Source organism: Procambarus clarkii, chromosome 77, assembly GCF_040958095.1.
Source record: "Procambarus clarkii isolate CNS0578487 chromosome 77, FALCON_Pclarkii_2.0, whole genome shotgun sequence".
Taxonomy (NCBI): Eukaryota; Metazoa; Arthropoda; class Malacostraca; order Decapoda; family Cambaridae; genus Procambarus; species Procambarus clarkii.
Genome location: NC_091226.1, coordinates 17,945,783 through 17,967,322, shown reverse-complemented (window position 1 = coordinate 17,967,322; position 21,540 = coordinate 17,945,783).

The following is a 21,540-nucleotide window of genomic DNA, read 5'->3' as shown; positions in this document are numbered from 1 at the left end:
GTGTACTCTATATATTTAAAACTCTGAATTGTAATGTCAATCCTGACCTTCAACACTTCCTAGAAGGTTGTAACAGAACTCATGTGCACCACACCAGAAACAAATACCTATTTGATATTCCAGGAGTTAGACTTAATCAAACTAGGAATGCTCTACAAATCAAGGGATCCAGAATGTGGAATGACCTTCCCAATTATGTCAAAGATTATAACAACCAGGTTATAATCAACCAGGTTATAATCAAGATTATAACAACCTCTCTCAACCAGGTTAAGATGAAAACTAAGCACTATCTAATTAACTCCATGTAACCTACCTTACTTCTAAATGTCAACCCATGTCTTACTATTTAAAAAAAAACAAATGCTATTTGTTGACCAACTTGTATATATTGGCTATTTTCTACCATGTTCCCCTTTTTTTTATATTTTAATTTTTTTTTCATTCAACACAATTTATACTTTAGGCTCAATTACTATTAAGTTTTAGTCTAAGTGTTTTTTCCCCACCTCTCCTTGGCGAAACACTATGCGTACTAGTGGCTTTAGGTATTGTATGTACTACCTCTATCTTTAAATCTAACAGAATGTTTGTACTGTAACGCTGCAACTATGTATGTACTGTTCGTAAATTTATTATTATTATTATTATTATTATTATTATTATTATTATTATTATGTATATTTACAACAAATTATATGGGTTTGAATTCAAGGAATTTTTTTTAAAATGACTGCTAAGCTTGAAGGTTTATCAGAAGATAAACTATTATACTTGATAGAAAATTCAATTCTGTTTTTACTTACATTATTATCACCAAGTATATAATTATCAAAGAAAGCATAGCACTATGGAACTCAGGTAGCAAATTTCCTAACCATCACCTTGGATGTCTAAATGGGAGTCATAAAGATATAAGTGTACCAAGATTGAACGTAGAGGATTTAGAGCTTATCAAGATAGAATTGATGTAATAGGACAACTGAGAAGTAAGTTTTCTGCTTACCCTAAAAATCAGGAAATTCTACAAGAAAATTGAGGTGTAAGCATAACAATGCAATTTTTAATAATAATGGGCAAATTTTTATTCGATTAAATGAATCAAACCATTACTGATCTGTATATATCTTCACCTAAGACATTTTCTCCTTCAAATGTTGCAAGATATAGGAAGGCCAAAGAGATAAGTAACATTTTATGGTAAATAAATTGTCATTGGCTGCAAAGAACTATTGGCTGGTAAACCCCATCATAGTTCAGAATAGAAATGGTTGATCCTGTCTGATTAAACTGTCGAATATCCTCAAAAAATTATTCAAGAGACCTGTTATATAAAAAATCATTGAACATTATTATAATAATTCAGTCTAGGTTACATTTCCATGAACACATCTTCATCCAATTACAGTATATGAAACCAAAATATAATTTCATATAGAAATCCTAATATATCTACTTTCAGAACAGCATAAGGCAAGAACCAGTATTAAATCCCAATTTCTGTGGAATGTTCAAATTAATTTCATCATTCCTTATCAGAAATCAAAACTGTGTTATTTAGCTTTTTAAAAGATCTTCAATAAGTATTTGAAATTTGCAGTCAAGGGCAATGTTAATAAGATGCAAATATTTATCTGGTTTTATGACGTAACCTGGTTGCGATCTTTCTTGTAAAAGTTCAGTAATGACTATTTTAGTGTTCTTAAGTAAAAGTTCTGAGGAAAGGTCAAATGATGCCTTTGACATTCTTATAGGTATTTCCTTATGCAAGCTACCATCACAGTCACATTTTGTGCATTTAAAAGTAATATTTTCTCTGCTCTTTCCTAAACCAGAAATATAGCTCATGATGCCAGAGTATTTTGATGATCTAGTTATTTGATGATCATCTTCACATCTAATACAGTGCAGGATACTTGGAACTCGCTCGACATATTGTTTTGGATTAGAATATTTCTTAGCATGCTCATAAAGAGGTCCCATACTGCTAATGACTCCCATTCCTGCTGCAAAAAGTCCCTTTGATCGTCCAAGAAAAAGTAAATCAATACACTCATTCGAGTTAAAGGAATTATCCATGCAAACTTCAATAGCATATGTCTTTAAAATAGACTCTACATCAGAAACACCAGACTCTTGAGTACATTTCAAGTGATTAAACACTGAAGCTAACTCCCAAACTTGCTCACATTTCTCAAATGCTTCTTTAGTCATATCTTGATGGTCTTTGCATAAATTAATGAAGTTCTTCAGTTCTTCTTTTACACCTCTTGCTGCTGATTCAATTACTTTTCCTGCATAAACTTTACTTTGTAAAGCTTTAAAAGTATTAACTGAGAGCTGTGGAAGGTCCAACAAGAGTTTTAAAAACTTTTTCCAGCTCTTGCAACCCATCCTCCAATATAGCCTGTCAAGGTCATCCATTTCTTGTACTATCTTTCTAATTGCTGAATTATTGAACTTAAAGAAGGTCTTTGATTTTATGTCAAAGTTTCTCATTGTTTCAACCACAGGAGGAATCTCTTGATTGTCAGCAGCAGTAACAAATGTAATCAAGTGGTCTGTAACACTCTGCCCAAACAAGTGATGAAACGTATTCTAAGATAAGCTGTTCTGAAGACGTTAATCGTACCAGATGAGCTTGAACTACAAACCCAATGGCATGGATATCAATTTTATGTGAAGCTGCATTTGTCAGGAATTGTTTAATTGACTGTATATTATCATTCCTTTCTTCCCTAGAAGAGTCATTTAGTCCTGGAGTGTCAATAACAGTAATAGGGGCATGAGTTTCATCGGTGCAGAATGTGTATGCAGTAATGGTTGTTGTTGGTTTAACACGACCCGAGTTTGCATCTACATAAACTTGCATATCATCAGCTGCTTTAGCTCCTTGGAAGTAATTGACAATAAAATTTACCAATGTTGTTTTTCCGCTACCAGAAGCTCCAAGGAGAATTACAACCTTTTCTTTAAACTTTGAGCTAAAATTACCATAAAACTTTCTTTCCATTCCAGAGGAATCTTTCTGTGATTTGACTTGATTTATAATATGTGATTCAATAATCTTGCTGCTAGTATTCTCTTTCCTATGTGACTGTGTTGAAAAGTCTTTTTCATTTTGAGCTAAAACAGATCTTAAATTCTCTCTTGTTTCAAAATATCTGTCCTTTTCTGTTTTAAGAAATTTGACTATATTCTGGCTTCTTCCGTTGGCTTCCTGGAGATCTTTGCTATTGATTTTACCTTTCATGGAGGTAGATATGTCAGAATCATTCATAAAATCCACAAAACAACCAATGCTTCTGATGCTTGCTAATGTTTGATGCCATTGTCCTGGAGACTCTAAATGCTCATCTTGAACATCTCTGTAATGATAGTTAGCTTGATGAATGTTACTATTATATACCTGTGTTTGATATCCTGTTCCTGATGGTACTAAAGACTTCTCTATACTACCAGTTGTTTTATGGAATGCACTTTGTTGATCACTGTTTTTCTCAGTAGAACCTTTTTCGTATAAACCATTTGCTGCTATTGATGAATCATCATACTCTATACCATATTTTCCAGACACTAATAGTCGATGTGATGCTAATTGATTTGATTTCCTATGGATGACTGACTGTGGGATTTCTGAAACAGAAGAGTCTTGAAGCAAATGGCAGTAGTTTGTCATACTTTCTTTGATGTCTTTGATCATAACAGCAGTTGAACTAAGAGTTTTATATATATATGCACAACTGAAAGATTTTAACAATTCATCTGGGATGAAACACTCAGAATTTTCATAAAGTACTTTATGAAGAGATTCACTTATTTTGTTTATGGCACCATCCTCTAATTTGTTTGAAAAAGTTAATAACATATGAACAAAAGATTTATAATTAACTGCAACAACAGTATGCCTTAGGTCATGTGCTACAATATTAGATCCTCTTATTTCCCTGATTTTAGATCCATGTACAAAGAAAGTATTATGACAATTGAGTCTGCTCAAGTCTTCAGCCAATGAAATTTTACAATTTAAAAGTTTTGTTTTTGCTAGCTGTTCTCTACTAAAAACTTGAATCTTATATTTTAGGCATGAACTAGCATCAGTCTTGAAAACCTCGCCATTGGGATAGTACTTTCTGGTTGATCGGCAGAATGTCAATCCAGGAGCCACTTCATTCTCTGCAGTTTTAATTTCATCACAATTTTCCTCTCTAGAAAAAAAAAAAAATCAGTACACATTGCACCTCTACCAAAATTTATGTATGCTAGAGAAAGTAAAATTGCTGCCTAACTTGTCAAAAATATTTGAAAGACTAATCTACAAGCAGCTTTACTCTTATCTAGCCAAACACAATATACTTAGCTCTTGTCAATATGGTTTCAGACCCAAAAAAGCACTAACGATGCACTAATTAGTATGATTAACTTGATTCATGCAGCTCTTGATAAAAATAAGTTCCCTGTTGGGTTATTTGTGGACCAGCGTAAGGCTTTTGACACTGTCAGCCACCAAAACCTTCTTCTTAACCCTTAAATGGCGCATAGCTATATACCATTTGACGCCCACAGGCGCATACCAAAAAAAAAAAAAAAAAATTATTTTTTCTTCCTAACCTGTTAATTTGTGTTCACTGATCACGGGAAAAATAATAAAAAAAATCGTAAGTGGCATATATTGCCCACTATAGGGCGGGGAAGTGTGACAAAAATCAGGCGCTGACTGAGCGTGCGTCCCAGGTGGTCTGTTGATCGCCAGCTGTCAGGCCAGAGTTTCCACAAAGAGATAATTACCTAATTATTTCAATGTCTCTGATTGATTTTTCGTAGTTTTTTTGCTGTAATATTATTCAATAGTGTGTAGTGTGATATATTTATATAATAAAATGAGTGAATCATCGCTGTACTCAAAAATATGGTGTGCATATTGTTGATTCAATTATGTTCATCAAACAGTGAACAAATACTTTGTCGGTTATTACACTATATACACAGGTTATATATAAGTATCTGCATGTTTTGTTCACCATAACGAACCACTAAGTTGGTATGCTGAGTGGCAGTGGCAGTGGCAGGCAGTGACTGGCTGCCACTCCCTCCCTCACCTCACCTCACCTGCCTTGCCACCATTCTCCACCCACCATACTGTTTTTGCTTTTATATACAGACGTTATATATAAGTATTTACATGTTTTGTTCACCATAACTGTACATCTAAGCTTGTATGGTGAGTAAAGGCAGAGAGACGTAGCTACTCACACAGTCAGCTGGTGGCGGCCGCCCTCAAGGCCAGACGCACTAATATTTCTCCTACAACAATACTGTTTGTGGTGTTATTACGCCATTGTTATTACGTGTGTTAATACACACATTATATATAAATATCTACCTGTTTTATTCACCATACTTGTACAAGTAAACTGGTATGGTGCCCAAAGACCATCGTGGTCATCAGTAAACAACATGATAAGTCCTGCAGACGACGCTCCTCCCTCACCAAAGTGGCGGCTCCCAACCTCCTACTCTCGCTGTTATCTCACACTATACACACGTTATATATAAGTATCTACATTTGTGTTCACCATAGCGAACCACTAAGCTGGTATGGTGAGTGCAGTCAATAAAAGGTGGCCACACACACTCCAAGGACAACGCCACCATCCTCCCTCCCACAACATTACTCCTCCCTCCATGGCGCACAGCGCCAAATATCACCACAATCCTGCTATTATCAGAACCCTGGTCAGTTTTATCACAGTCAGGGGTCTTCTGTAATAATATCATCGCTACATAATAGCATGAACAAGTATATTATGGCACTTTTAGGCGATGCTGTGGTCACAAGCTGAACAGCAGTGCTGTTAGCTCTTGCTGCGTGCGTCAGGCTTGGTAGCTCACTCAATACTGAGGCCCCTAACACCCTGGAGTTTGGCCCACGATTTTTTTAAAAAATGGCGTCTGTTTACAAGAGCCCTGATGAAGGTGTGGTGAACCCCGTGTATCCGCGGGCCATTTAAATCTTGCGTAGTACTCCAAAGCATCATATGATGCGATGCGCAATTTACTGCAAGTTGGTCAAAGCATCATATGATGCGATGCGCAATTGAAGGGTTAAATTACATCATTATGGAGTCAGAGGACACTCCCTGCAATACCTCAAATCTTACCTTACTGACAGGCTCCAGTATGTTTCTGTGAATAATTCAATTTCTCCCACCCTACCCATCAACATCGGTGTTTCTCAGGGCAGCATACTTGGCCCTCTCCTCTTTCTCATCTACATTAATGACCTTCCAAATGCCTCCCAACACCTCAAACCAATTCTATTTGCTGACGACACAACCTTCATTTACTGCAGTCCTGACCCAATTGCTCTAAATGCCACAGTAAATATTGAGCAAAATAAAGTCCATCTTTGGCTAACTGCCAACAAACTCACCCTTAACATTGACAAAACTTTCTATATTCTGTTTGGCAATAAATCCCCTAATCAAATAAATCTCAGAATAAACAATACCCAAATTTGCAACAAACTATATGGCAAATTCCTTGGCGTTCTCATTGACCACAAGCTGAATTTCCAGGGACACATTCTAAATATATCAAAAAAAGTTTCAAAAACTGTTGGCATTCTTTCTAAGATCAGATATTATGTACCCCGCCCTGCCCTGGTGACTCTCTATTACTCCCTCATCTATCCATATCTCAACTATGGCATTTGTGCTTGGGGTTCTACTACCCAAAATCATTTACGTCCTCTAATTACTCAACACAACGCTGCTATTAGGACAATATCCAACTCTGGCCCCAGACATCACTCGGTACCCCCTACTCAAATCTCTGAATATGCTAGATATTAAGTCACTGCACATTCTCTCATGTGTATTATACATATATAAAATGCTGAACTGTAATGCCAATCCTGACCTTAAAAGCTTCATTGAAGGTTGTAACAGAACCCATAAGCACCACACTAGAAACAAATACAGTTTTGATATTCCAAATAATAGTTTGATTTAATCAAACTAGAAATGCTCTACAAATCAAGGGACCCAGAATGTGGAATGACCTTCCCAACCATGTTAAAGACTGTACCTCTCTCAACCAGTTTAAGATAAAAACAAAGCACTACCTAATAAATTCCCTGTAACTTACCTTACCCCTCTATTGTCAGCCCATGTCTGTTTTTTTTTAAACAACGCTGTTTGTCGACCTAATTGTATTTGTGCTGCTTTTTCAGCCATGTTCCCCACTTTCTTATTTTTATTTTTATTTGTTCTTAACACATTTTATACTTTAATAGTGACTTTAGGCATTGTATGTACTAGCTCTATCTATAAGTCCATCAACTTTGTATCTTACCTTGTATGTATGTATCTTACCTGAATAAAAATTTATTTATTTATTTATTTATTTATTTATATTTATTTAAAATACTGTACATGTATTATGATTTCAGTCAAATTTTTGCATTTTATGACAAAATATTTAATTTTTTTGTTTATTTGCAATATTACACCATATACAATATTTTTGAACATTTTAAATGACAAGTACAACAGTGCCAGGAGAAAGGAGTCACACTGCAACCAGTTCCAGGAATATCCAATTGCCTAATTATTGTGAACAGGTTGAGGGCTGTAAGTGGTGTCCTAGGTTACATAAAGGTATAGGGAAGTTGAAAAGTAAATAAGATGCAAGAAATAAGTGAAAGTGAGTGAAAATTCTGTGTTGGAAAAGTTTATACTTCAAAACAAAAGATTGTCCATAACAAAGATGGCCACCATCATGGAAAAGGTAAGCATACCAGCAGATGAATGTTTTGAATTTCTCAGCAAAAGATATAAAGAAAGGAGATTTTCTTGGCAGATTAGAGATTATCGAGGACAGGCTAAAGGATTATGAAGAAAAGGTTATAACGTACGATTTATGTGAACGATAGTGGTAGATTAGATAAACAGAGTTCAGTGGTTTTTCATATTTATTTAGTAGTCTTCGTTATAGCAGTCAGTTGTTGGCAGTATCGTAGAAGTTAAGACGAAGCCTGGAGCAGAGCAGAGAGCTAAGTGAAGCCAAGGATAGAGAACTCGGATGCAGGGTGATAGTTGTAGAGCATAGCACTCTAAATGCAGGCGGAGTCAAGGAGCTCGGTGTGGGACAAGAGCGTGAAAGCTAGATGTGGACGGAGTCTGGCTGTCTGCTCTGTGTCAAAGCTGAAATCTCTTAGAGCCGGTAGGAACTGGACATGAGAGTGCTACATTGTTGTCAGTGAGGTTTAACCCTCAAACCGCTAGGGGCCCAAATGGAATTCACACCCACAGGCGGAACAAAAAAAAAAATTCCAAAAAATTCTTTCGTCTTATAGAAGTGTTCATTTTTGTTCCCTGATCACGGAAAAAATAACAAAAAAATCGTAGGTGGCATATTTTAGCCGCAATATGGTAGGGAAGTGTGGCAAAAAAGGGGCGTTGGCAGAGCCTTCGCCAGACGAGGTCTACTCCGCCCGAACTGTCAGACGGTAGTTGCCACAAATATATTATTACCTAATTATTTCAATGTCTCTGATTGATTTTTTCTTAGTTTTTTTTGCAGTAATATTATTCCATACAGTGAATTGTGGTATATTTATATTATAAAATGTGTGAACCATCGCTGTACTCAAAATTATGGTGTGCATATTAGTGATTCAATTATTATGTTCATAAAACAATAAACAAATAGTTTTGCTGTTGTTACATTATATACACAGGTTATATATAAGTATTTGCATGTTTTGTACACCATAACGAACTACTAAGTTGGTCTTGTGAGTCAAAAAGCAACGAGGAGTGAAACACCAAACACCAGCAAGCCACTCACTGCCACTCCCTCCCTCAACACCACCTCACTCACCCTCATTCACTTCCCACAATACTCTTTTGTATTTATTCACTATACACAGACGTTATATATACGTATTTACATGTTTTGTTCACCATAACTGTACATCTAAGCTTGTATGGTGAGTGAAGGCCATAAGACGTAGCTACTCACACAGTCAGTTGATCGGCGGCCGCCCTCAAGGCCAGACGCACTAATATTTGTCCTCCAACAATATTGTGGTGTTATTATGCTATACACACATTATATATAAGTATCTACCTGTTTTATTCACTATACCTGAACAAATAAGCTGGTATGGTGCCCAAAGACCATAGTGGCCATCAGTAAACACCATCCATGCCAAGTCATGCAGACGACGCTCCTCCCTCACCAAAATGGCGGCTCCCAACCTTCTCCTCTCGCTGTTATCTCACACTATACACACGTTATATATAAGTATCTACATTTGTGTTCACCATGGCGAACCACTAAGCTGGTATGGTTATCTTGAGGTTATCTTGAGATGATTTCGGGGCTTAAGTGTCCCCGCGGCCCGGTCCTCGACCAGGCCTCCACCCCCAGGAAGCAGCCCGTGACAGCTGACTAACTCCCAGGTACCTATTTACTGCTAGGTAACAGGGCATTCAGGGTGAAAGAAACTTTGCCCATTTGCTTCTGCCTCGTGCGGGAATCGAACCCGCGCCACAGAATTACGAATCCTGCGCGCTATCCACCAGGCTACGAGGCCCCCTCGTAGTGAGTGAGTGCAGTCAATAAATGGTGGCCACACACAGTCAGAAAACGACGCCACAACCCTCCCTCCCACAGCCTTACTCCTCCCTCCATGGAGCTCAGCGCTAAATATCACCACAATCCTGCTATTATCAGAATCCTGGTCAGTTTTATCACAGTCATGGGGCTTCAGTAATACTATCACTGCTAAATAATAGCAGTATCATTTATATTATGGTATTTGTAGGCGATGCTGTGGTCACAAGCTGAACAGCAGTGCTGTGAGCGCCAGCCTTGGTGGCTTGCTCAATACTGACGCTGTAACACCCAAGAATGTTGGCCTGGATTTTTTTTCTAGGTGGCATCTGGCAACTATCGGTCATGGCTGTACTATAGCTGCCCCTATCCCAGGCGGGGCGTTTAAATTATAGCGCTAGACACGAAATCATATATAAATGATGTGCGCGGTTTCGGTTTTGTCACTGATATCATTTATATATGATAAGTGCGGTTTGAGGGTTAACATGTGCAATATCTCTCAAGTGTCTATAATAAACCACTTTTGGAATTATACTTCTGATTATTGATTGAGTGATTGATGAAGATTAAGCTACCATAATGATGGCACAGGCATGAAAAGCCCATAAGTGGTTGATTTTTTTTGGGTGAATGTGATCCTTGGTCATGAAAGGATATACTGCATGCTGTGCTCACATTTAAATCGTCAGTCCTTACTATATGGCATAGGCATGATGAACACAGCCTGTAATATGAAGATTATTCAATTGATGACTGATGAAGATTAAGCCACCCAAGAAGTGACACGGGCATGAATAGCCCATAAAAGATTATTCGCTAATCGATTGCTTATATAATTGGTCGAAACCTCACCTCATCGTCCTCCAGTAGGTTGGAAGGAATGTTAACTGTAATTAGGGAAGAGGTATGAGTTTTATAATTAGTAGATTAAGTAGACTTAACGTCCATCTCATTAAGCTAATGAGAGTTCAGAGCGAGTATGTTATTGACATAATATATTCACTTCAAGGTCCTTAAATTAGAACAAGAAAAGGAAGCTTTCAGGGATGAGTTTCTCATTTTAAAAAGAGACATTATTCAGCAAAGTATGAAAATTACCACCTTAACAGACAAGGTAAAAAAACAGGAGGAACAAATCAAGGAACTAGTGCACAAAAAACCAGCGTTGAATGTAATGAAACGTCATTTTCTGGGTGAGTCCCGGAGGCTCCCTGGAGCTATCCCAGGCTGATATGGTAATGTCAGACTTTGGCATCAGTCGTGTGTATGGAGTTCTTAGGCCTACCAGGGACCACGGCCAGAACTGGGACCCCTCAGAGAGGCAAGGGGAGCAATGGCCTATAGAAGCCCCCGTGTGGTTGGAAGCATTCTATGTCTGCCATCGACCGAAACAGACACCCAGAAAGGTAAGCGCCTCAAAACAAACCCCTATTCTGGTTAAAATTGTTACCAAAAGCCGAACTAGTGGATAGAACTCCCCAACAGAAAACAAGCAAACTAGTGTGATGTCACACGCCGCCGCGCCGCTGTCTGCGCAGCTCCCCCCTCCCCGGGAGGGGGAAGGGGGAACCCCAGACCCTCCACCCCGGCTACCTACACCTCAGTTCTTGAGGCTGGATGTCAAAAACGCAAAAAAAACGCCGACCGGAGGAAGGGAGGGATGCCGGGAAGCCTCCGGGACTCACCGAGAAAATGGCGTTTCATTACATTCAACGCTGGTTTTCTGGGGGGAAGCCCCGTCGGCTCCCCGGAGCTAACTACCCACAGACGGAAAAAGAGGGACGTACCCGGGAGGCGGTCGTTCCTCACTCCTCAACTTGAAGCCGAGACAACTGGCTGCAACCGCCGACCCAAAGCAACACAGGCCCGACGGGGCCCAGGGACATTCACAAGGTAACGAGCAGCCAGGACCCTGTTCGACCGCCAAAATCCCCACACCCGAATATCAGACCAAGACATATTCCCAAAGACGGCAGCAAGAGCCGCGAACTTATGAATGTCATGGGCACAGGGATAGACCGTAGGCTGGCTGGACTTAATAACCCTGCGGAGGACCTGGGAGACCCGAACCCGCAAACAGGGACTAAGGGAAACCGGATCAACCCACAGCTCGTCCCCGGACACAGAAGCCGTGGCGCGCAAATAACGGTGAAGTGCTGCAACCGGACACAAAACATGATGCACCCCCGGCCTGACCAACCAAGCATCAACCACCCATGGACCCCTCCGGAACACAGCAGTCTCATTCTTTGCCAGAAATGAAGGAGATGGCTGCAAGCGAACAAAACAATCACCATGACCAAAAGAGCAGAAACCCCTGCGCCGGAGGAGAGCATGAAGCTCCCCTATCCGACCCCCAGAGGCCAAAGCCAACAAGAAAAGTGCCTTGGAACAGCAATCCTGGACCGAAGAACACAACGAAACGAGGAGACGAAAGGAAAGCGAGCACTCTGTCCAAAGACCAGGATGGCTCAGGCAGCGCATGAGCAGGCCGGAGGTGAAACAATGCATGAGACAGCTTGCGAAACGGCGCAGACGTAACATCGATACCGAAGGCAAGCTGAAGCGGCTCTGCCAGCACTGCACGTTACGAGGCGACAGTCCAAAACAACCATGAGAGGAAGGACAAGACCACCCGAACAGACAAGGAACTAACACGATGAAGACGCAAAAAGAAACAGAAGGACCGCCAGGAAACTTCATACTGCCGCCGAGAAGAAGCCCTTAGGTGGGACACCAACAAGGAGGCCACCTGATCACCATAGAGATGATGATAGACTAGAGTAAAAAAACCCATACGCGAAGACTCGAGGAGAAGATCGAACCAGCCACGTGATGTACCGGCCCGATCTGCAGAAAGAGGCGGAGCCGCAGGAAAACCCTCGGGTTCGAACACCAAGTACCCAGCGCCTGAAACCAAGGCTGGGCCGGCCACCAAGGGGCCAGAAGGACAACTCTCCCCTGGTAAGTCTCTAAGCAAGTCAGGACCTGGAGCAACAGCCGAACTGGGGAAAAGAGGTACAGAAACCCCCACCTCGACCAGTCTAGCCAAAAGGCGTCGACCTCGACGGCCTCGCGATCGGGGAAGGGCGCCGCATAAACGGGAAGACGCCGCGACCATGCCGACGCGAAGAGGTCCACCTCGGGGCGCCTGAACATCTGGCAAAGCCAATGGAAGGACTCGTCGTCGACCGTCCACTCCGTGGAGAGGGAACGAAGCGAGACAGGGCGTCGGCCAAGACGTTGGACACGCCCTGTACGTGAACCGCCAGGAGAGCCAAACCCCGAGAACTCAGCAGACGAGTCACCCGAAGCGACCAACCCCAAAGAGACAAGGACCGCATCGAACCCCAGCGGTTCAGTCAATGAACCACCGGAGAGCAGTCCGAATGGAGCCGAATCGTCAATCCGCGGTCCACCCGAATCCTCCCCAGAGCAAACCACACTGCCGCGAACTCCCGCACCGTGCTGTGAGCTCGACGGAAGGACGGATCCCAACGCCCCTGGCCAGCCTGGTGAGCACTGGTCACAAACCCCCAGCCGAGAGACGACGCATCCGTGTACACATCGAGCGAGGGCTCGGGTCGGCGCCAAGGCACTGAACCTCGAAAAACCAGAAGAGGAAGCTGGTGACGCAGCAACCGACGCAAGGCCCCCGGGGGTCGAACTCTGCGATCGCGAGAGAGGCGGAAGGGGGGACCCAGAAGGAACCAGAACAGCTGACGAAGCCAAACCCGACCCAGCGGGTAGACCACCATCGCAATGTTCCGGCTCCCGCACAGCCCCTCGAGCAACCGCCGGGTGACCCGAGGGCCCTCCAGAAACAGACAAAGGTGGGACCGCAGCTGCAGGAGACTCCGGAGGGAGAGACAAGGAGGCGGTTCGAGAGTCCCAAACGAGACCCAGCCTGGTTGATGGGGTTCTCGGAGTTCTTCTACTCCCCAAGCCCGGCCCGAGGCCAGGCTTGACTTGAGAGTTTGGTCCACTAGGCTGTTGCTTGGAGCGGCCCGCAGGCCCACATACCCACCACAGCCCGGTTGGTCCGGCACTCCTTGGAGGAATAAATCTAGTTTCCTCTTGAAGATGTCCACGGTTGTTCCGGCAATATTTCTTATGCTTGCTGGGAGGGTGTTGAACAACCGTGGACCTCTGATGTTTATACAGTGTTCTCTGATTGTGCCTATGGCACCTCTGCTCTTCACTGGTTCTATTCTGCATTTTCTTCCATATCATTCACTTCAGTACGTTGTTATTTTACTGTGTAGATTTGGTACTTGGCCCTCCAGTATCTTCCAGGTGTATATTATTTGATATCTCTCTCGTCTTCTTTCTAGTGAGTACATTTGGAGGGCTTTGAGACGATCCTAATAATTTAGGTGCTTTATTGCGTCTATGCGTGCCGTATATGTTCTCTGTATTCCCTCTTTTTCAGAAATCTCTCCTGCTCTGAAGGGGGAAGTGAGTACTGAGCAGTACTCAAGACGGGACAACACAAGTGACTTGAAGAGTACAACCATTGTGATGGGATCCCTGGATTTGAAAGTTCTCGTAATCCATCCTATCATTTCTCTGGCTGTCGCAATATTTGCTTGGTTATGCTCCTTAAACGTTAGGTCGTCAGACATTATTATTCCCAAATCCTTTACATGCTGTTTTCCTACTATGGGTACATTTGATTGTGTTTTGTACTCTGTATTAAGTTTAAGGTCCTCATTTTTACTGTACCTGAGTACCTGGAATTTGTCACTGTTAAACATCATGTTATTTTCTGATGCCCAGTCGAAAACTTTATTAATCTCAGCTTGAAGTTTTTCAATGTCTGTCAAAGCCGAGGTAATTTTTATACTGATTTTTGTGTCATCTGCAAAGGATGATACGAAGCTGTGATTTGTATTTTTGTCTATATCTGATATGAGAATAAGGAAAAGCAGCGGTGCAAGGACTGTACCCTGAGGTACAGAGCTTTTAACTGCACTTGGACTAGATTATATATGGTTGACCGTTACTCGCTGAGTCCTGTTTGACAGAAAACTGAGTATCCAGCGTCCTACTTTACCGGTTATTCCCATTGACTTCATTTTGTGTGATATCACGCCATGGTCACATTTATCGAAAGCCTTTGCGAAGTCCGAGTATATCACATCAGCATTCTGTTTTTCTTCTAATGCCTCAGTGACTTTGTTGTAGTGCTCAAGTAGCTGTGAGAGGCACGATCTTCCCGCTCGAAATCCATGTTGGCCTGGGTTGTGAAGGTCATTGGTCTCCATGAAATTGGTGACCTGACTCCTAATCACTCTCTCAAATACTTTTATGATGTGCGATGTTAGTGCAACTGGTCTATAATTCTTTGCCAATGCTTTGCTCCCTCCCTTGTGTAGAGGGGCTATGTCTGCTACTTTAAGTGTATCTGGTATCTCCCCCGTGTCCAAGCTCTTCCTCCACACTATACTGAGTGCCTGTGCTACCGGCACTTTGCATTTCTTTATAAATATTGAATTCCATGAGTCTGGACATGGGGCCGAGTGCATGGGCATGTTTTCAATTTCTCTTTCAAAATTTAGTGCGCTCGTGTTGATATCAGTTATATTTACAGGGGTTTGAATATCCCGCATAAAGAAATTGTCTGGATCTTCCACTTTCATTTTGTTTATTGGAGTGCTAAACATGTCCTCATACTGCTTTTTTAGGATTTCACTAATTTCTTTGTCATCCTCCGTGTATGAACCTTCACTTGTATGAATAGGTCCAATACTGGCAGTGGTTTTTGCTTTTGATTTCGCATATGAGAAGAAATATTTTGGATTTTTCTTTATTTCCTGAATTGCTTTCACTGCCTTTCTTCAGTTTCATATGAGTGTTTCAATTTCCGCTCGATTTCTTCAATCTCCCTATTTAAATTATTCCTTCTTTGACAGGAAATTTGTGTCTGCATAAGCAGTTCCGTTATTTTTTTCCTGCGTTTATAGTGTCGTCTGCGTTCTCTTCAAGCCAAGCCAAGACCGAACCTGAGAGGGAACCAGATGGGACTTCCTCCAGTTCACCAAGAACCCGAACCCGGCGAGCTGGGAAAGAACCAAATCCCTGGCTAGCAAGCAAGCAAGCTGACCGGCTGGGAGCCCAAACCAGCCAGTCATCGAGGTAGGCCAACACCCAAACACCTAGGAGACGCAAACAAGCCACCACAACCCGTGTAAGGCGCGTGAACACGCGAGGTGCCAGGTTCAACCCGAACGGGAGACAACGAAAGTGGTAACTCAGACGCCCCACAACAAAACCGAGCCAGTCCCTGAACCGTGGATGAATCGGGACATGCCAATAAGCGTCCCGGAGGTCCAGGGACACTATCCAAGCGCCCAGCTCCAAGAGGAGCCGAACCTGAGACAGCGTAGTCATCCGAAAGGAGGGGCAATGAACTTAGGGGTTCAGACGGGACAATTCCAGAATGGGGCGCCGGTCGGCCGAGCGGACAGCACGCTGGACTTGTGATCATGTGGTCCCGGGTTCGATCCCGGGCGCCGGTGAGAAACAATGGGCAGAGTTTCTTTCACTATATGCCCCTGTTACCTAGCAGTAAAATAGGTACCTGGGTGTTAGTCAGCTATAACGGGCTGCTTCCTGGGGGTGGAGGCCTGGTCGAGGACCGGGCCACGGGGACACTAAAAAGCCCCGAAATCATCAAGGTAACTCAAGATAACCTCAAGAACCACAGGTCCGCGCAGTCCCGTTTCGGAACCGGAAACAGACGGGAAACCCATCTGAGGGACGACGTCGTTTCGACGACGCCCAAGCATACCCACTCCAAGACAATTCGACAGAGCACAGGGGAAGAAACCTGCCCTGCCAGCCCCGACCCCCCCCAAGGGGGTAGGGGCCAGCCCCGACCCCCCCCAAGGGGGTAGGGGCCACCCAACGCCACCGCAGGCCGCGAGACACGACCCGAAAGGCCCACGAATCATGGGACCAGGCACGGGCAAACAGTGCAAGCCGGCCCCCCCCCCCATCGCCCCGTCAATGGGGCAAATCGCGAAAGGGCCGGCGACCCTTACCAGACCCAGAACCCCGCACAGCGCGAACACTGTGCCGACCAGACGAGGGAGGGTCCACAGGAGGAGCCAAACCCAAACCTGACACCAGAGGCCTACCACGACGAGAGGAACCCCGAGCCCTGGCACGACCTTTCCGGGAAGATCCACCCCGGGACCCCCGGAAAACCAACAATTCCGACATCGGACGACAAGCGGCGACGCTCTCGTTTGTTTGCTCCCCGAGAGCCCCGGGGCTGCCCCGTTTTGGTTCGTGTTGGGACTTGGGGGTGTTGGTTGCTTCGGTTCCTTCAACGCCCCCTTGGCTTTCCCCTGGATCCCCCCTTCCTGCCTGCATCCGGTTCCTTACCATCTGTGGGTTTGGGGCGGGGTTTGATGGTTTTGAGACTCGGGGAATTCCCCGTCCGGGGTAGCGACGGGGGCATTTGAGCCTGTTCCTCCAGCCGTGTTGTAAGAGTCTGCCAGTGGGCCTCCTTCCTTAGTGTTTCCGCGGCTGCCCCAGTTTTCTGGTAATGGCCGGGGCTTTGGGGGACGGCTCGGCCCCGGGGCCTGTTCTGTAGGTTCTCGGGGCTGGGGAGGGCTGACTTGGGGTGCTTTGGCCCTGTAGGACCTCGTGGGGGTTTTTCTCCCCAAAACTCGCAGGACTCTGGGTCGAAGGTGTCACCGACCCCACAGGCAGCAGACAGAGGCAAAACAGAGTCACCCAAAGACAAGAGGTGAGAGCAACCCTAAAACTCGCTGGAAGCGAGGGGGGATTCTGGGGTCACATCCATCGGACCCGTGCGCCCCCAGGGGTTTCCCACGGGTCCCGAGTGTTTACTATAAGAGGACTCGCGCTCAGGTAATCCCAGGTAGGGTACTGCTAACCGGCGCCCAAAGCTACCAAACAACTTATTAAGAGCTGAACCCCCAGGACGTGTACACTCACGGGGACTTAGCAGGGGGCACCACCAGAAAAATACTCAGAACACAAGGGACACAAGGAGCAAGAACGAAGGCAGACCCCCCACCAGGTAGATAAACAAAGAAAAAGAAAACCCCGCAAGAGGACAGCGTACCCAAGAGGAACAGAGCCGGCCGCCATGATTGGTAAAGACAAGCTGCACAGTACCCTGCACCCCACCAGTGCAAAACTGCCCCTTACTCTAAGGTGAACAAGGGAGACAGAACACCCGAGCAAACAAAGAGTGGCCGAAAACCAAGCAGTAAACGGCCTAGCAGGGGCAGGACCCAAGGAACTTGTGGACGGTGGCCCCAAGCCCCAAGGGCAGTACTTACAGGGCACCTAGGGAAGGGAACCCTAGGCGCATGCAGCCCGAGTACTGGAGACTCACTCCCAGCTCACGCACCACCTAGAAGACAGACACCACACTCTAGGTACAGTGCTGAAACAACTACTGGAGCCGGAGCACACAACCGGTGCCTATAGCATCAGCCGAAGAACTGATGGGTGGATAGCCAGTGTGGGAGGTCTGGGGCTTCCCCTTCCCCCTCCCGGGAAGGGGAGAGCTGAGCAGACAGTGGCGCGGTGACATGTGACGTCATACTAGTGTGCTTGTTTTCTGTTGGGGAGTTCTATCCACTAGTTCGGCTTAAGATAGCAATTTTAACCAGAATAGGGGATTGTTTTGGAATGCTTACCTTTCTGGATGCTTGACCCAGTCGATTGCAAACATAGAATGCTTCCAACCACACGGGGGTTTCTATAGGCCATTGCTCCCCTTGCCTCTCTGAGGGGGCCAGGTTTTGGCTGTGGTCCCCGGTAGACCCTAGAACTCCATACACATGACTGGTGCCAAAGTCTGACATTAGCATATCAGCCTGGTAAAGCTCTGGGGAGCCGACGGGGCTCCCTCCAGAAACATGACCTTGAGAAGAAGTATAGGTTAGGAGTAGTCTCCAAAGAATTTTGGGCCAAAATAAAATATTGTACTATGATAATAAATTTACCCAAATTAAGGGCATCATTATGAAAACATGGAGCACTATTTCACAAATACAGTATTAGTATAAAAAAAAAATTAATAAAAAAAATACTCCTATCCAATAATGATTGTGTGCTTTCAGCCTCTGATTCTGCTATTGAATTCAATAGGTTCTTCTCATCCATTGAGACATCCCTTGCTAATGATATTCCATCCTCCCTAACTACTGTTAAGGACTACCTTACAGGTAGCTATCCACAGTCTCTGTACCTGACTCCCGCTAATTCCACTGATGTTAATGAGAAGATAATCCTTTTCCCTTAAAACAAAGTCTAGTGCCCTTGTTGAGATACCAACTCTAATTTACAAAAAAGCCTCCAGATTTTTAGCTCCCGCCATTGTATTGCTCTACAACAAATCACTTGAACTCCAAACCTTCCCAGATATTCTAAAAAAAAAGTGAGAGTAACTTAGTCCATAAATGTGGTGATCTCACTGATGTCAACAATTTCAGACCTATATCAATTTTGCCAAACTTGTCAAAAATATTTGAAAAACTAATCTACAAGTAGCTTTACTCTTATCCAGTCAAACACAATATACTTGGCTCTTGACAATATGGTTTCAGACCTAAAAAAAAGCACTAACGATGCACTTATTAGTATGATTAACTTGATATTTGCAGCTCTTGATAAAAATGAGTTCCCTGTTGGATTATTTGTTGACCTATGTAAGGCTTTTGACACTGTCAACCACCAAAGCCTTCTTCTTAAATTACAACATTATGGAGTCAGAGGTCACCCCCTCCAATACCTTCAATCTTACCTTACAGACAGGCACGAGTATGTTTCTGTGAATAATTCCATTTCTCCCATCCTGCCTATCAACATTGGTATTCCACAAGGTAGCATACTTGGGCCCCCTCCTCTTTCTCATCTACATTAATGACCTTCTAAATGCCTCTTAACACCTTAAACCAATCTTATTTGCTGATGACAACCTTCATTTTCTCCAGTCCTGACCCTCTTGCTCTAAATGTCACAGTGAATATTGAACTAAATAAAGTCCATCTTTGGCTACCTGCTGACAAACTCATCCTTAACATTGAAAAAACTTTCTATATTTTGTTTGGTAATAAATCCTCAAATCATATTAATCTAAGAATAAACAATATTCAAATTAGTAACAAAGTAGATGACAAATTTCTGTGGTGTTCTCATCGATAACAAGCTGAATTTCCAGGGGGCACATTCTAAATATATCACAAAAAAAATTCTAAAACTGTTGACATTCTTTCTAAGATCAGATATTATGTACCACACCCTGCCTTGGTGATGCTCTATTACTCTCTCATCTACCCTTATCTCACTTATGGTATTTGTGCTTGGGGTTCTACTTCCCAAAATCATTAACGTCTTCTAATTACTAAACACAAAGCTGCTATTAGAACAATATCTAACTCTGGCCCCAGACAGCACTTGGTACCCTTACTCAAATCTTTGAATATGTTGGATATTAAGTCACTGCACATCCTCTCATGTGTACTCTATATATTTAAAACTCTGAACTGTAATGTCAATCCTGATCTTAAAAGCTTCCTAGAAGGTTGTAACAGAACCCATGGGTACCACACCAGAAACAAATACCTATTTGATATTCCAAGAGTGCAACTTAACCAAACTTGAAATGCTCTACAAATCAAGTGACTCTTAATATGAAATGACCTTCCTAATCGTGTCAAAGGTTGTACCTTTCTCAACCAATTTAAAATAGCAAGACATGGGTTGACATTCAGGGTGTAAGGTAGGTTACATGGAGTTTATTAGGTAGTACTTAGTTTTTATCTTAAATACCAGCCTACTGAGGTTGTATGTATAACCTAGTCTGCGTTCGTGCAGTATGCACCCAGTGCCCTTAGCTTTGTCTGCGATTGACGTACAGTATTTATCCGCCGGTGGAAGAATAATTGTGGAATTGACCATTTTTTGACTACAGCTCTTTGGTTAAAAACAAAATGTCTCAGGGGCTTACTAATAGTGCCTTATTAATGCCAAAAATGAAGCAATATTTTGCAAGAACTAGTAGCAGAAAATCAACCAGCACGAGCACAGCCGTACGCAGCACGAGAACAGCCGTACCCAGCACAAGAACAGCCGTACCAAGCACGAGAACAGCCGTACCAAGCACGAAAACAGCCGTACCCAGCACAAAAACAGCCGTGCCAAGTACGAGAACAGTCGTACCAAGCACGAGAAGTCATACCCAGCATGAGAACAGGCATACCCAGCACGAGAACAGCTGTACCCAGCACGAGAACCGCCGTACCCAGCACAAGAACTGCCGTACCCAGCACGAGCACATTTGTACCCAGCACAGGTACAACAGCAGCCAGAACCAGCTCAGAAGCACCTGAACCCACAGCAGCAGCGAGCACCAGCAAAGCTGATGCAAACATCTAAAAACATCATGTGTGGCGTGAACAGTTAGAACACGTGTTAAATTTAAGTGTGTACACAGTCTTAAAATTAAAGTTGCAGTAATTTTAGTGTACAATAGTTTTCATAAACTGTATTGTAGTACTCAACATACAGCAGAACTACTTTTAATCAACACAGTGCTAACGGCCTAATGCACTGCAGTATGTATTTACTGTAGAGCATTCACAACTTCACGAAACTTCACGGACATAACGCCAACAATAAGGTAAATGAATGAATTACAGTACAGTATTTTTTAGTAGAGTAGTAATATATAGGTACAGTATGTAATATGATAATGCATTTTTATTGTGTACAAGAAAAAGACACTGACACAAACGCCTCCTGAAGGTCACCTCTTGCAACGAATCCAACACTCCAACAAACTGGGGTTGGTCCCATATAGTACGTTGAATTGAGGTTGTACTGTAGTATGGACGACCTGAGTACAAGCAGAGAGGGTGTTAC